The following is a 17,163-nucleotide window of genomic DNA, read 5'->3' as shown; positions in this document are numbered from 1 at the left end:
AACCTGCTGTGACCAGTGAACCTCGGCCACCGCCACTGGCAACCAATGTTCCACAGGAAATGCAACCGCACCACCCGTACTGTTACTTCCACACATGATTTGGTAGAGCGGCACAGAACTGCAGACCATCCTGCTACTTCCCTAACGCCTTCTGCGTACAACATGACAGGCACCCCCAGTGCTACATTCTGTCTGGGAATGTCCGGATAATTGTGGACGAGTTTACATTAAAGACATTTCGTCAGGATACCTTTTCCTAGTGGACACAGGCTCTGATGTTTCACTGCTGCCCACGTCCTTAGCGTCGTCGAACATCTGCCCTCATCAAACTTCACTGCAAGCCGTGAATTCAACTAAACTAGAACGCTTGGGTTCAACTTCACATGTCGTCTCACTCTCTGTAAACCGCAAACTCCAGTGGACTTTTTTAGTGTGCGAAATTGAAGAACCTATACTAGGCACTGACTTCTTGCGACACCACAAACTTTCACCGGACCTAGTGTGAAACACCATGTTTCGTCACCTGTCCAAGACTCACTTCCCCTGTGTTCCATTGAGCAAACCCTTCCCCCGTGACAAATCGATCCTGGCTCATCTCATCCGTACATGCTGGTGTCTGTCGACGACGTTACAATAAATCACGCATAAGTGCCTTGTCGAGCTTGAAAACGTCGCTCGCCTACGCAAGGAAAACTTCAAGCTCTTCCTCCAGCTCCACGAAACTCAGCTCCAGCTCTCCGACGCAGCAAAGGAGTTACAGATACTGCAGCAAGGACAAAGCAAGGTCAGTAAGTGCGCCGAATCTGCTTGTAGTCCCAGCAATCGAGCCTCCGTGTGCTTACCTCATGCTACCCCTCACAACTGTGCTATCTAGTCTACCATAACGTGTACTGACAGTTCCACAGGACCACACCCCCTTAACACGGCAGCATTTGACACTCGGCCGGACATGAGTGCACATGCGCGACAAGCATCATGTGTTCCCGAACTGACAGCTCCTACCCCTCCCCGCGTGGACAGCACCTCAAACTATGCAACTTCGGCTTCTGCGCGTCACCGTGTGACTGCCACTGACAACACAAACAGTGCACTCGCGCCTAGCGCTTCACCTGTGACCGTGCTTCCACAGGCCGTGCCCTTGGACAATGGATTCAATAACGCTTCACGAGCTCTACTGAGCTCACCTGACCATGGTGTCACTGCTTCGTGCCGGCGGCCATCTTGTCACGTTGACTCCTGAGAGACTTCACCAGCTCGTCTCCCGTCAGATCTGCCGAGTGGCTCCGACACCACGACCACACCTCGCCTGCCCCGCCCGCCACACATTGTAAACAAACCGCCTCCCGTGTTGCCGGCAACATTTCCGTCATCACCAACGCCATGGTTGACAAGCTTCACCGCACGCCAGGCCCCCCAATCTCCAGTAAACCATGTTGACTTTGTCTCGAGCGCCTCTCCGACCTTAAAAAACAGATTTCTGAACTACTAAGCTACGGCGTCGTTGAATCCTCTGCCAGTAGTTGGTCTACGCCCATACATATGAGACCCAAAAAAGACGGGTTGTGGCGCATGTGCGGAGACTACCGTCGACTAAACGTATGAACTATTATGGACACCTACCCCATACCCAACATTGCCGACTTTACCAGTTCCCTCACAGGTGTGACCACGTTCTCTGCCACTGATTGCAAACGGGCACCTGAAGACATCGAGAAGACAGCAATCACCACCCCGACTGGGTTCTTTCAGTTTCGATTCATGCCCTTCGGTCTGAAAAACGCAACCCAGACCTGGCAACACTTCATCAACAAAGTGCTATTCGAACTAAAATTCTGCTTTGCATATCTTGATGACATTCTTGTGTTCAGCTCCTCCATCGAGGATAACATTTGACATGTGCAAACTGTTATGAACACTCTCGCGGCAGCAGGCATCAAGACCAACCAGGACAAATTGCAGCTACATAAACCCGCTGTCACTTTTCTCAGTTTTCAGGTCTCTGTCGATGGCATTTCATTGCCCCCTGAGAAAGTAAAAACAATACTAAACCTGCCTAGACCTGCGTCATTCAAAGAGTTTCAGTGCTTTCTGGGGATTGTTAATTATTATCGCCGACATCTACCTTGGGCTGCAGAGATTCAGACTCCACTGATGGACGCTTTGGCAGGCACCCACACTTCTGGATCTCGGCCCGTTCCATGGACCCCTGCTATGACTGACTCTTTCACTGCCATCAAAAATCTTCTTGCCGAGGCCTGCAGCATCGCGCATCCCCTCCCAATGCACTGCTTTTCATCACCACAGACGCGAGTGATACTGCTATCGGTGCTGTCCTTAGCCAGACAATCGATGGCCAGACTTTGCCTCTGCAGTTCTTCTCACACAAGCTCACCAATGCACAGTGGAAATATTCCATGTTTGACAGGGAGTGGCTCATGGTCTACGAAGCGATCAAACATTTTAAGACTGACATTGAGGGACGCCCTTTCCATGTTTTAACAGACCACAAACCCCTGGCTGCGACCATTACAAGCCCACCAGATGACCTGCCTCCTCGCCGCTTCAGATACATGGACTTCATATCAGTTCACTACCGTTGTCAGACACATAAAGGGTGCTGACAATATAGTTGCTGATTTTATTTCATGACTCAACGCCGTCCATTTGGTGTCAGACCTCTCTGAACTGCCTCTTGATCTCAGACCCTACCTCTTCACTACACTTCATCCACACCACCTTCCCTGGCATTTCTGGTGAGATCTGGCGCGACGACAGTACGGGCATGTTACGCCACCACATCCCAACCATGCTCCGTCGAGCTGTCTTCAATGCACTGCATAATTTAGCCCACCCTGGTGTTCGTGCGTCCGCCTGCCTATTAGCGGAGCACTTTGTGTGGAGAAATGTCAGCAAGGATTGCCAGAAATGGGCACGCTCCTTCGTCACGTGTCAACAATGCAAAGTACACAAGCAAACTTCACCCCCCCCCCCCCCCCCATGGTGCCTTTTCGATCCCTCCTGGGCGTTTCCAGCATATTCATATTGACATTGTTGGCCCTCTACCCCCCTCTAACGGCTCTTGTTATGTTCTCTCATCTATCGGCCAAACAACTTTGGGTCAAGGCTGTCCCCCTCCTCAATATTATGGCAGAAACTGCTGCTCGAGTTTTTTGTCACGTCATCGGTATCGCGTTTCGGATGTCCAGCTATCATCATGACTGACCAAGGCAGACAATTTGAGTCGGCCCTGTTCAATGAGATTTGTAACATTTGCGGCATCAGTCGCATCCACACCACAGCATATCACCCGCAAAGTAATGAGCTAGTTGAGCACTGGCACTGGACTTTCAAGGCAGCTCTTCAATGCCATGACTCTCTATGGACAGAGGTCCTCCCCTTGTGCTACTCAGCATTCATGCGATCTATAAGGAAGGCCTCAAAGGCACATGCCAGAACATTGTTCTCCCTGGCGAACTTGTGAGCCGTCCCGCTTCTCTCCCTCAGTCTGACTTACCTACCTTCGTGGATCGCGTCAGACTCCACTTCACCAACCTCCATATCCCTCTGCCTGCCAGCCACTCCCACCCTAAGGTTCAAGTCCCGAAATCTCTGGACAATTGCGAATACATCATGCTCCGAGATGACACTGTCTGTGCTCCCCTCCAACCTCCATATACCGGCCCATACCGAGTTCTCCAGTGCTCAGCCAACACCTATGACATCCAGATAAAAGATTCAGCTGTTACAGTCTCTCTCAACAGACTTAAGCCTGCTCATGTCGAGCCCGCTACTACCCCCCTTCAGGCCATGACTACGCCACTCACTGTTGTGGCTCACGACGCTCCGACCACTTCTTCCATGTCGGACTTACACACTCGGTCAAGTGACATCCAGCTCCAATCGTCATGTGCTCCTCTGACCTCGCCCCCTACTCTGGTGTCATGCACTCCTTCAAGTGACCACATGTTCCCCACGTCAAGCTTACCTACGATCACGCCCTCGCCACTGGGCCCTTCGCCGGTCCCTTCGACCTATACACTGTCCCCTGCCTTGCCCTGTTGAAGTTTCTCACGCCCCGCCCCCCCCTCCCCCCCGCATCTTGAACATGCCCTCACTCGAGGTGTTTGTGCCTGTTCCTCAGACATAATCCACGACATCTCTATAATACTACATGATGATACACGATGCCCGGCGCGCTTCCACAACTTCCAGGTTCAGCCACCGAACCTTCCTTCACGACATTTACCTACACAGCTCCCCCCGATGCTGTGGGCTGACCGTGGTCCGGCCACCGCAGACCACCCCCGCTGATGCCATAGTCACCACCCCCCCTGGCCTCTCAAGAGTACTCCATACTGCGGGGGGATGGGGGGGCCTATGTGGCGCCAATGAGGTCGACACCAGAATCGATCTGAGTATCATCTTTGAACTAAGCTAAACATTATCTTTGTGCAGTTCCGCCATGTCAGTTCTGTGTAAGCCTTTGATATGTTCAGGTGAATAAATGAACTACTGCAAAATGGGAGTGTGTTTGGTGTAACTGACCCGGACTTCGTCCTCACACTCATATTTCATGGAGGAAACAAGGGAGGAATACTTGGGCTATGTCAGTTTCAGTAATTAATAAAAATGTAATCAGCCTTCTTTATTTGAATCGTTTCACTTATTTTTTCATGAAAATGACAAATATGTATTTGACTTTGTGTCTTATTTCATGTATTTTGAACTACTTGTATGATTGTAATTAATTAAATTACTGTGTGCAATGATTATCAAATAGTTTATGAGAGTTTATAAGACTCTTGAGAGATCATGTAGGAGAGTCACAACAGTGTGAGATTTTGAGCTGCACTATGTAATGGGGCGTTAAATAAATCCGTCTACATCTGAATCTTACTTTGTGACTTTTCACATTACTAAAACACTGGTGTTGTCTGGACCATTATCATTTAAGAAATTTACAGGATGAATCAACTGCAGCTGAATAACAAAAAGGAGCTAAGTTTTCAACTACAATTTTTTTAAACAATCCGAGTTATCTGCGACTTTCAAGATTAACATTCATAATGAATTTTATTTTGATTTACTTTTATTTGACAGTTGTTATCACACTGCATTATAGTAAGCTCTTTAACTAACGGGACATACTGACAACAATCTTTTAGTAGTTACTCCATACGAAGTTTATTTTCAACAGCCAACCACAATTTGGAAATAAAATTTTCATTTGTAAATCTAGTACTAGGAGCAAAAAAGACATATACTCTTCCACCCAGCCATAGCACGTAACAGGAATGAGTGTTGTATTTAACCATAAGTGTCTTTGAACACTTCTAGGTGATGTAAAAAGTGTAATAGACAATAAAATTTAAAATTAGCTTCAAACACGGACAGAAGTCATATCCGCTTGATGTTACACTCCATAGGAGAATTTTTGAATGTGCAATGAAACTATCTCTCTCTCTCTCTCTCTCTCTCTCTCTCTCTCTCTCTGTGTGTGTGTGTGTGTGTGTGTGTGTGTGAATGAGTGAGAGAGATATTGAACATAGCTCAAGTAATAGCTAGCATGTTTTTGAATTTCTCATTGGAAAAGTGGACTGTAATTGTAAAGCTGACACATTACATATCCTAGCAATAGGTTGCAATTATGTTCCAAGCAACACAGAAATAACAAAGAAAAATATTTATGTAAACTGAAGATGAAAGGGGGGGGGGGGGGAAATGACAGGAAAGGGAAGGAACTATAGATGTCAGTTGCATCAGGACATTTTGCAGAACTAGCAGTGACAAATGAAACTGTGTGTCGGACCGTGATTCAAACCCAGAATCTCCTGCTTACTAGACAGTTGCATTAACCACTGCACCATCCTGCCACAGTATTTATTGCAATTGTGTGGACTATTTTGGTACTCCTCTTGGCCAACCCACATTCCCGCCTAGTGCCACCCATTCACAGTCCCCCTCCATGTCTTCCATGTTCAGTGCTTTGAGATTTTCATGGGAGTTCAAATGTAATCGTGCATCTGCACTGAAGATGGTGTATTCATTGTCCATCAAGGCGAATCAGTTGTATGAAAGTGTGGTGTCTGTTCTTTCTGACATAACCGAAAGAACAGACACCATGTATTCATACAAGAATTAATTGCTAACTGAATTTAGTTATTAGTAAGAGCTGTTATAATATGTTTAATCTTTCTCTGTTTCATTTCCTTTGCTGATATTTTCATCTCTCTGGATAACTATAAATCTTGTGTAAAATGTTTTTTGTGGGCACTGTCACTGCTTTTGTAGAATGCTTTATGTGGGCACTGTCACTCCTTTCTCAGTCAGAAGTTATGTTGCAATTCTTTCCGATGGACTGGTAACTTTCAGGTTTAATAAAATCAATATGATTTAGTGATTAATCAGTAAAATCTCTGTTGAATGTTCCATTTGGAGTCTCGTTAATGAAGGACCATTCTCTTGTTGATTTTGAGATTTGACTCTATTGTCTTTATCAAGAGCAAGAAGCAGTTCTGAGGTTAATGGCATTGCAAGTTTTCTACAGAGTTACCCTATTTACTTTTAAATAATTTATTCCTTAAATACAGTAAGGAAAGTTCTGACAGAATTAAAATAATTACGGATAAAGGAGACAACTCACCAGATGTGAGAAGTGTTGAGTTCTTGACAGGTACATGAAAAAAAATAAATACTTTGCTAGCTTTCAGTCGAAATCCTTTGATGATGTAGTGTGTTATGTATCTTAGACAAGGAGGCAAATTCAGTATGAAAATAATTTTATGTCTTCTATTACATAGAGTAACTGCAGGTCATCTGAAGCTGATTTTTATTACCAGAGGTAAGTACCATTAAGAACTGAAAGTGTTGGAAAGTCAGCTTTAGTATTCCAATATTCTTTAAAAGACACCAGTAAGTTGTGCAGTTGTCTACATTACAAAATGTCCATTCTGTCCACTCTTATTAAATAAAGAATTGACTTTCTTAGCTACAGAGCCTCAGAAGAAACTTTTATAAACACCATGGAGTGAAAATGTGCTAAATAAGACACCTCTTTTGTCTTCAAATAAACGCAGAATAAGATAATTTCAAATATAAATGAGACTGGACCTAAATTATTTATGTGCAGAATTGGAGCTTCTTATCGAACTGCACAATAAGGAATTTTATGTGAAGTATGTTATTTAATATTCAGTATAGAGATTAAAATCTATTTCTGGTACCAGCAGATTATGTTTCTTTGATTTCACTGCATGATATGATGCTTTGTTAGGTTAACATTTAAGTGGTGTGTAATAAATCAGTTTAAGTTTGTTCAGTAATCGTCTCAGCTGTGTGAGGTATGGTTGATTTCAGACCCCCACATTATTGTGTTCTGTCATCAGCAAACAATTATTTACCCTCCTTGTGAGGTCATTTATGTAGACTAAGAGCAGTAGTGGATGTGGTAACAAGTTTAAGGGACTTTGTGTTTATCCAATTCTATCCTGAGATTAGTTTTATGCATGTGATGCAATCTGTCAATGTGTGTCTCTACTTTTTGTCACCATTATTTATCTTAAAGACAGATTGTTACTTTAGTATTGTGTTCATTATGTAAAGTGCTTTTTAACTCCTTTTTTGCTGTTTTCTAACAGGGCATCACAACCAGCAAAATAAAGAGTTAGTCTCTTTCTTTCTAGTTCTCAGACGTTCTTTATTGCTTACTTTGTGTACTGAGACAAAAACATGAGAGTCTTTGCAGCATCATTGACAGAAAATATATTTCCGACTATGAAGACAGATTCATAGCTCCAGTTGATCTCTTCAGCATTTAAGTGCCTAGCATAGCAGGCAATAAACATGACTGAAAGCAATGCTTACATTACCTGATGCAAATGACTAGATAGAGAGTTCACCTTACTTTCCTGAATATGACTGCATTGAGATTGCATTCCACTTAACATTCTCAAAGGCCTTTTAATGCAAAGAAGGCTCTTCATAATAGATTTATTCACCCATAAATATTCTGTTATAATCATTTATGCATCAGTATTGCTTATTTTATACTACAATGCCTGTGTTATAAGGTTTCCACAATTTTTTTTGAAGGGATTCAAGTCATTAATTATGAAACACATTTTTGAGGCTCTTAGTTCTGCAATCATCACATTAAAAAGTTATTCTTGGTTTTGGGGGTGTGTAACACGAATGTCAAATCAATATATTTAAATATATTACATTTATTGTACTGTGTACATTATTGCAAGCATTTTTTTTCAAAATGACTTTAATATTTTTAATTGGATATTGCCTCCAACTAGTGTTCTTTAGCCCTTTTGGCTGTCTTTCAAATTTGTTACTCAGCATCTATCATCTTCCTGAACATTATTATAATTATGTACAAGTCTGTTAATTGAATTATTTTCTACTATAGATATGTATATACATTTTGTCTTATATTCATAATTCTTTTCCCATTTACTATGATTTTCCAATGTTCTCCTTGTATAATTTCTAACTTCTTTACAATTGTATTGGTGTCTCAAAAGTTTCTTTTCCTACATGATTCATTTCTTCTTTTTTCCCATGTTAATTTTTTTTCCCATGTTAATTTTTTCCCATGTTCTCCTTACTCAAACAAAACTGGTATTTTCTTTATTTAAATTATGTATTTTCAGTAAGTATTAAGGTGTGGAAAACTACGTGGTATACTGTACTGATACATACCCCACAGCATGTGTTTAGTTCTTGTTTTTTTTTCTGTTTGTTCCTCCAGCACCTTTCTTTTCATTTACTATATTTTCCTTTTTTTGTAATTTAAATTTTTTTGGCTTATGTCTTTGCTGAAACTTCATGACATATGCTTCTTCTTTCCTGGATATTATGTCACATCATGAGTTCTATTTTCTGTCTCTCTTCACTTTTCTCTGCCCTGTCAAAATCCTTCTCTTTTTTTCTAACTTTTCAGATCTGTTGCTTGCTAGTTTCCACCCCATGACTTTATAGCACATTTACCTCAAACTAGATTGCTGGGTGATTTGCCAAATCAGTCACTGATTTGTCTCTCTATTTATTATTGCTGACATTTGAAAAATAAAACGGTTTTCTATGCTATGTCTGTTGCATTGCCTGAAATTAAGAATTGCCTCTGCAGCCACAGATTTTGAAGTATTTCCTAACACATTTTAAAAACATGGTTTTGATGCTTTTGTTATTTTTTCAGTGAACTTCTTTCATTTCTCATGAGTGGAAGTTTTATTCTCAATAAATTTTGGCTCCATGAACATATTTTTAAAGAGCTCTTACCTTTCTTGTACTTTACATCCTTTCTGTTCTTTACAGTCAGCTCTTGAACACATTTTGCTTGTCATTTGTGTTTACCTTGGATCCTGAATGAGTTCAAATTGCTTGTCTTTGATTCTTGAAGATAAATCACAGTGATATATATGTTAACAGTTGCCATCACCTGGAATTTTATGTGTCTATCTCCTTCCGCTTCACTTGTTGTACTGGGTTGACAGGAATGAAATCACAGGTCTTCAAGAATTTTTAAAGTCAAGACCTTAATTCATTTTCCATTTCAACATCACATTATCTCGTTTATTCTCTATCTCTGCCCTCACCAAATATTGCATTCTAATCTCCTAAGTTTATAATACTTTTCCTGTATACCATCTTTTGACATAAGAATATAATCAACTGGTAAGTATATGTCATCCATCTGTATTTCTCCATAATTGTGTAAACCTTGATAAAACAGTATGTCTTAGATCTGATGTAATTTTCAGGTCATTTGTGATACTTTTGAATCCTGAAACCCTTTGTAGCTTAGAAGCAACTTTTTCCAGTGTACATTCAAGTGTTCCTTGGGTCATGCCATACTTTGCCCTGACACACATAACTATTACATAACAATTTTCCTAGTCTTTCAGTTTTCTCTGGAAGTGAATAATGAATGTGCGCTTGAGAAAAAAATAAGATTGTAACATTATTTTTTTGTTTTTATTTTTACTTACAATATGGAAAATGCATGGTAGAGCAAGATCTGTATATTTTGATATGAAACAGAGCAAAAGTCACCCTATTTGTTGACAGTATGCAGCTTTGATGCACAGGCAATAAATGTTTCATGCAGTGCTGGATCTTGAGACACTAAAAGCTAATGGTGGAATTTTTGAAGTAATCACACAAATTAAAAGAATAAGTGACAATGTGCTATAGGCTGATGTGCAATAACTATTGTGAGTTATTGAAAGAAGAGAATTGTAAAAAATATAAAAGAAGTGACTCTGATGAACTAGTTATGAAAAGTAATATTTAAAATAAAGACTTTGTAGATGAAGTAAAGGTATCATTGTACAGAAACAAGAAAATAATGCATCTTAGCTATGTGCAGAAAATCACATCATAAAGTAATTTAGCTATTTAATACGGGAAAATTTTAATAAAAATGTCAATTTCCATTTTAATATTGCTTTAAATACAAACATTTATCATCACCGTACTGGTAAGCAAACTTAAATCTAATCTTTTCTTCCCATTTACAGAATTTCTAGCTTAGTGCACTAGTATAAAAATAAATGTTTGTTTCAGCACCCATTTATGGTAAGTTTATGTGGTAGCAGATGAATGAACAATGTAAATATAAGTGTTGCTGGACTGTCAACTTTGCATTGGTGGGGTGTCTTACGTGCCTCAGCAATACAGATAGCCATACCATTGGTACAACCACAATGGAGTAGTACCTGCTGAGAGGTAAGACAAACATGTGGTTCCTGAAGAAGGTTGGTGGCCTTTTCTGTAGTTACAGGGGCAAAAATCTGGATGGATGACTGATCTGCCCTTTTAACGTCAGTCGATATGTCCTTGCTATACTGGTACTGAACACAGGTGAATTAAATGGAAACTACAACCATAATATTTCTCGATGAGATACAGCTCTGTTGCATGATTAAATGATGATGGCATCATCTTGGACAAAACATTCAGGAGGTATAGCCCCCCATTTTGATCTCTGTATGTGGACTACTCAGGAGGATGTTGTCATCAGGAGAAACAAAACTGCATTCTACAGGTCAGAGCATGGAATGCTAGAGCCCTTAATCAGGCAGGTAGTTCAGGAAATATGAAAAGTGCAAAATGTTAGGCTGAAGTGAGATATAGTGGGTATTAGTGAAGTCTGGTGACAAGAGGAAGCAAACTTCTGGTCAGATGAGTACAGGGTTATAAATGCAAAATCAAATACAGATAGTGCAGAAGCATTTCTAATAATAAATAAGAAAATAGGAATGGAGGTAAGCTACTGTGAACAGCATAGTGAAAACGGTATTGTATCGAAGAAAAACACAAAGTACTGACCCACCACAATTACATAATTCAATATGCCAACTAGTTCAGCATTTGCTGAAGAAATTAAGGAAATGTATGATGAGATAAAAGAAATTATTTAGATAGTTAAGGGAGATGAAAATTTAATTTTGTTGGAGACTGGAATTCAATAGCAGGAAAAGGAAGAGAAGGAAAATAGTAGGTGGATGCAGACTGGAGGACAGGTATGAAAGAGGAAGGTGCCTGGTAGAATTTTACACAGAGCATAATTCAGTCATTGCTAACACTTTGTTTAAAAATCATGACAGAATTTTGTATACACAGAAGAGTCCTGGAGGCACTAGAAGGTTTCATATTGATTAAATAGTTGTAAGACTGAGATTCTGGAACCAGATTTTAAACTGTAAGACATTTCCAGAGATGAATGTGGATTCTGACCACAATTTATTGCTTATGAAACGTAGATTAAAACTGAAGAAGTTGCAAAAATGTAGGAAATTAAGGAGATGGGACCTGGATAAATTGAAACAACAAGAGGTTGCTAAGAGTTTCAGAGGGTAAATTAGGCAACAACTGACTAGAAGAGGGGAAAGGGATACAGTAGAAAATGAATGGGTAGCTTCAAGAGAAAAAATAGGGAAGGCAGCACAGGATCATATAGGTAAAAAGAAAAGGCCTAGTAAAAATTTTTTGATAGCACTGGAGATATTTAACTTAACTATTGGAAGGAGAAAATATTAAAAGGCAGCAAATGAAACTGACAAAAGGGAATAAAAATGTCTAAAGAAGTGAGATTCACAGTAACCACTGAATATCTAGAGGACAAATGTAAGAATGTATAAGCATACATCACTAGGGGAAAGATAGATACTGCATACAATAAAATTAAAAATTAAAGAGGCCTTTGGGGAAAAGAGAAGTGGCTATATGAAATCAAGAGCTTGAATGGATAACCAGTACTAAGCTAAGAATGGAGAGGTGAAAGGTGGAGGGAGTATGTAGAGAGGCTATAGAAAAAAACTTTGTGTTCTGCTTTACAGCAGGTCTTGTCATGGGGAAGTGTCATCAGAGAGGTCCACCACCTGAGCATCTAGGGAAGTGCTTCCAGTGGTGGTTTCCCGCTGCCTTCCACTGATGATGATGAAATGATAGTGAGGACAACATAACATCCAGTCCCTGAGGAAAGAAAATTTCCAACCCAACCGGGAATCAAAGCCAGGCTCCATGGCATGACAGACCACCGTGCTGACCACTCAGCTATCGGGGCAGACAGAGGGGCTCTACAACTGAGATGAATTTGAAGGCAAGATTACATATAGTGAGATAAGATGGGAGATATGATGCTGTAAGAGGGATTTCACAGAGCGCTGTAAAACATTAGTCAAAACACGCCCCCCTGAGTGGACAACATTCTGTCAGAACTACTAGTAGCCTTTGGAGAGTCATCCACAATAAAGCTATTCCATCTTGTGTGCAAAATGTATGAGAAAGACAAAATACCCTTTGATTTCAAGAAGAATGTAATAATTTCAATTCCAAAGGATGCAGGTACTGACAGATGTGAATATTAGTGAACTACCAATTTAACAAGTCATGGTTGCAAAATAAAAACATGAATTATTTATACAAGAATGGAAAAAACTGCTAGAAGCTCACCTCAGGGAAGATCAGTATGGTTTCTGGAGAAATGTGGGACATGCAAGGCAATACTGACCCTATGACTTTTCGTAGAGGGTAGGCAAAGGAAAGGCAAATCTACATTTATAGCATTCTTAGACTCTGGGAAAGCTTTTGACAATGTCAACTGGTATATTCTCTTTGGAAGTCTGAAAATAGCATGGGTAGAATACAGGGAGTGAAAGGCTATTTACAACTTGTCTAGAAAGTAGATGGAAGTTTTGAGTCAAGGGACATGAAAGGGAAGCAGTGGCATCAGAGCAGATGACATGCAATGAAGCTAGCTCATCATCTTTTGCTGGTTGTGACACACCAGCAGCCTCTAAGTGTTCATAAGCTCAATTCAACACACAGAAGTATGATCCCAAATCATTCCCCTCCCAGGTCACACCATGGGAGGAACATCAGGCTAAGTATGCCAGCAGATCTTATTCGCCCCGGTATCTTGTATGTTTGAGAATTGATGGGGAATCTTTCATGATGATGAAGCCTCAGTTTTTTGTTGAGCATTTAGAGGACAAATTTGGGGAGGTGGAGGAATTGTCCAAAATGAGATCTGGGTCAGTCTTGATCAAATCAGCACTCTCTGCCCAGTCACAGGCATTACTCACTTGTGACAAGCTGGGAGATCTTTCTGTAACCATCACGCCTCATAAGAGCTTAAATATGGTCAAGGGTATCGTATTCGACAGGGACCTTCTTTTGCAGTCTGATAATGAGTTGAGGGCCAGTTTAGAGTGGCAAGGTGTACATTTCGTCCAGTGAATCAACCGGGGTCCTAGGATTAATAAGGTTGCCACAGGTGCCTTCATCTTGGCCTTTGAGGGTGATACATTGCCCGAGAAGGTCAAGATGATGGTCTACCACTGTGTTGTAAGGCCCTATATCGCTCCCCTCATGCGGTGCTTTAAGTGCTGGAAGTTCGGCCATATGTCTTCTAAAAACATCACATCCCAATACTCCACGTGCCCTACCTCCTATCTGTGTCAACTACGGAGAGCACCATTTGCCTTGCTCGCTAGACTGCAGGATTCTCCAGAAAGAAAGGAAAATGATGGCGTAAAAGATCCTGAACCAACTAACCTACATTGACGCTAAGAGAAAATTTGAACGCCTGCATCTTGTATGTAAGACATGGTCTTACGCCATCACTGCAACAGTTCTGGCACTATCAGCTCTGCTAAACCCAGTCACCTCTCAGAGCTGGAATACTACACCTGCACCCTTGATTGTGTGGGGCATTTCCCTCCTTGTTGCTCCCACACCACCTACTTCGGGAGCAACATCCCCCAACCATCAGGGACGTCCATCCCCACTTCTAAGCTGGAGAAGCGTAAGTCTTCTTTGGTTTCTCTTGCTAGGAAGGGGTCCCTTGGGTCACTCCGTTCCCAGGTTTCAGCTAATGGGACAGATGACACCCACCAGTGGTTGAAGAGCTCAAAAGCAGCTGGTCGTAGGGCTTCATGCTCATCCTCAGTCCCAGAACCTGAGCCAGTGAAGTCCTCCCAGTCTGGGAAACCCAACGAGCAGCGAGAGAAATCCAAAAAGGAGACCCCTAAGACCAAGGAAATTGCTGTGGCACCCACACCACCGATACCTAGAAGCTCTGTGTCTGAGGATGGTATGGAGATCCTGGCGTCCGCTGAGGACATAGATCTCGCCAGACCCTCAGATACAATGGATATAGACTGTTCAGGCAATACGTAGATGGCAGCGAGTTATCCTGAGGTGAAAACTGCTTCATTGAATGTTCCATGCCTTCCCAGTCTCATGATGATGTGATCCTCCAGTGGAACTGCTGCGGTTATTTTCACTGCCTGTCTGAGCTACAGCAACTGTTAAGCTTTACACCTGCTATCTGCATTGCCCTCCAGGAATCCAGGTTCCCAGCAATGCGGACCCCTGCCTCTGCAGCTATAAGGGATATTACAGAAACCGTAGTGACTATAACTGAGTGTCAGGTGGAGTTTGCGTTTATGTCCTAAACTCAGTCTGTAGTGACACTAGGCCCCTTCAAACTCCTCTTAAAGCTGTGGCTGTCAGAATAAGGACGACACAGGAAGTAACTGTCTGCAATGTATATTTTCCTCCAGATGGTGCAATACCCCTGAATGCATTAGCTGCACTGATTGATCAACTCCCTAAACCTTTCCTACTTTTGGGAGATTTCAACGCTCATAACCCCTTGTGGGGTGGCACTGTGCTTACTGGCCGAGGCAGAGATGTCAAAACATTACTGTCTCAGTTTGACCTCTGTCTCTTAAATATTGGGACCACCACACATTTTAGTGTGGCTCATGGTAGTTACTCGGCCACTGATTTATCAACTTGCAGCCCAGGACTTCTCCCATCTATCCACTGGAGAGCACATGGCGACCTGTGTGGTAGTGACCACTTCTCCATCTTCCTGTCATTGCCCCACCATCAGGCCCATGGACGCCTGCCTACATGGGCTTTAAACAAGGCAGATTGGGAAACTGTCACCTCTGCTGTCACCATTGAAGCTCCCACACATGGTAACATCGATATGGTGGTTGAGCAGGTGACTAAAACAATTGTTACTGCGGCAGAAAACACGATCCCTCGCTCTTTAGCGTGCTCCCGGCGTAAGGCAGTCGGTTGGTGGTCGCCAGAAGTCGCTGAAGCAATTAAGGAGCGTCGGCGAGCTCTACAGCAGCATAAGAGTCACCCTTCTCTGGAGCCGTCCGTGCCCGCGTTCACCAACTTATCAAACGATGGAAACGGGAGTGTTGGGAGAGATACGTCTCGACCATTGGGTGCCATACATCACCTTTCCAAGTGCGGGCAAAGATCAAACGCCGTTTCGTGTACCAGATCCCAACAGGTGTTCCCCTTTTACCATAAATGGCGTGTTATCTACCGACGCAAACGCGATTGCCGAGCACCTTGCTCGAGCCTCTGCATCAGAGAACTACCCCCCAGCCTTTCGCACTCTCAAATGGCGGCTGGAAGGGAAAATCCTCTCATTCACTACATGCCTCACTGTATCCCATAACGCTCCATTTACAGAGTGGGAGCTCCTCAGTGCCCTAGCACATTGCCCCAACACAGCTCCTGGGCCTGATCGAGTCCACAGCCAATGATTAAACATATCTCATCTGATTACAAGCGACATGTCCTTGTCATCTTCAATCAGACCTGGTGTGATGGCGTCTTTCCATCGCAATGGCGGGAGAGCAGCATCATTCCGGTGATCAAACCAGGAAAAAACCCGCTTGATGTGGATAGCTATCGGCCCATCAGCCTCACCAACGTTCTTTGTAAGCTGCTGGAATGTATGGTGTGTTGGCGGTTGGGATCGGTCCTGGAATCACGTGGCCTACTGGCTCTATGTCAGGGCAACTTCTGCAGGGTCGTTCTACCACTGATAATATTCTGTCCCTCGAGTGTGCCATCCAAACAGCCTTTTCCAGACGCCAACACCTGGTTGTTGTATTTTTTGACTTACGTAAAGCATACGACATGACCTGGCAACTTCATATCCTTGCCACATTCTATGAGTGGGGTCTCCGGGGCCCGTGCCTGATTTTTGTCCAAAACTTTCTGTTGCTTCGTACTTTCTGTGTCCAAGTTGGTGCCTCCCATAGTTCTATCCATATCCAGGAAATTGGAGTCCCACTGGGCTCTGTATTGTGTGTATCTCTAGTTTTAGTGGTCATTAACGGTCTAGCAGCAGCTGTCGGGCCCTCCATCTCACCTTCTCTGTATGCAGACGACTTCTGCATTTTGTTCAGCTGCTCCAGTACTGGTGTTGCCTACAGGGAGCCATCCACAAGGTGCAGTTTTCCTCCATGAAGAGGTGTGTCATGTATTTCTGTCAGCTTCGTACTATTCATCTGGTACCAGAACTTTACCTTAACGACGATCCACTCACTGAGGTGGAGACATATCGATTCTTAGTTCTGGTTTACGACGCTCATTTAACTTTCCTTCCTCATCTTCGTCAGCTTAAATGGAAGTGTTGGCAGCACCTCAATGCCCTCTGCTGCCTGAGCAACACCAACTTGGGTGCAGATCGCTCCATGCTGCTGCAGCTCTACAGAGCCCTTGTTCAATCCAGCCTTGACTATGGGTGTGTGATTTATGGTTCCATGGCGCCCTCAACATTGCGTTTGCTCGACCCATTGCACCATTGCGGAGTTCGACTAGCAACAG

The sequence above is a fragment of the Schistocerca piceifrons genome, chromosome X (genome assembly GCF_021461385.2).
Source record: "Schistocerca piceifrons isolate TAMUIC-IGC-003096 chromosome X, iqSchPice1.1, whole genome shotgun sequence".
Classification (NCBI taxonomy): domain Eukaryota; kingdom Metazoa; phylum Arthropoda; class Insecta; order Orthoptera; family Acrididae; genus Schistocerca; species Schistocerca piceifrons.
This window is presented reverse-complemented; position numbering follows the sequence as displayed.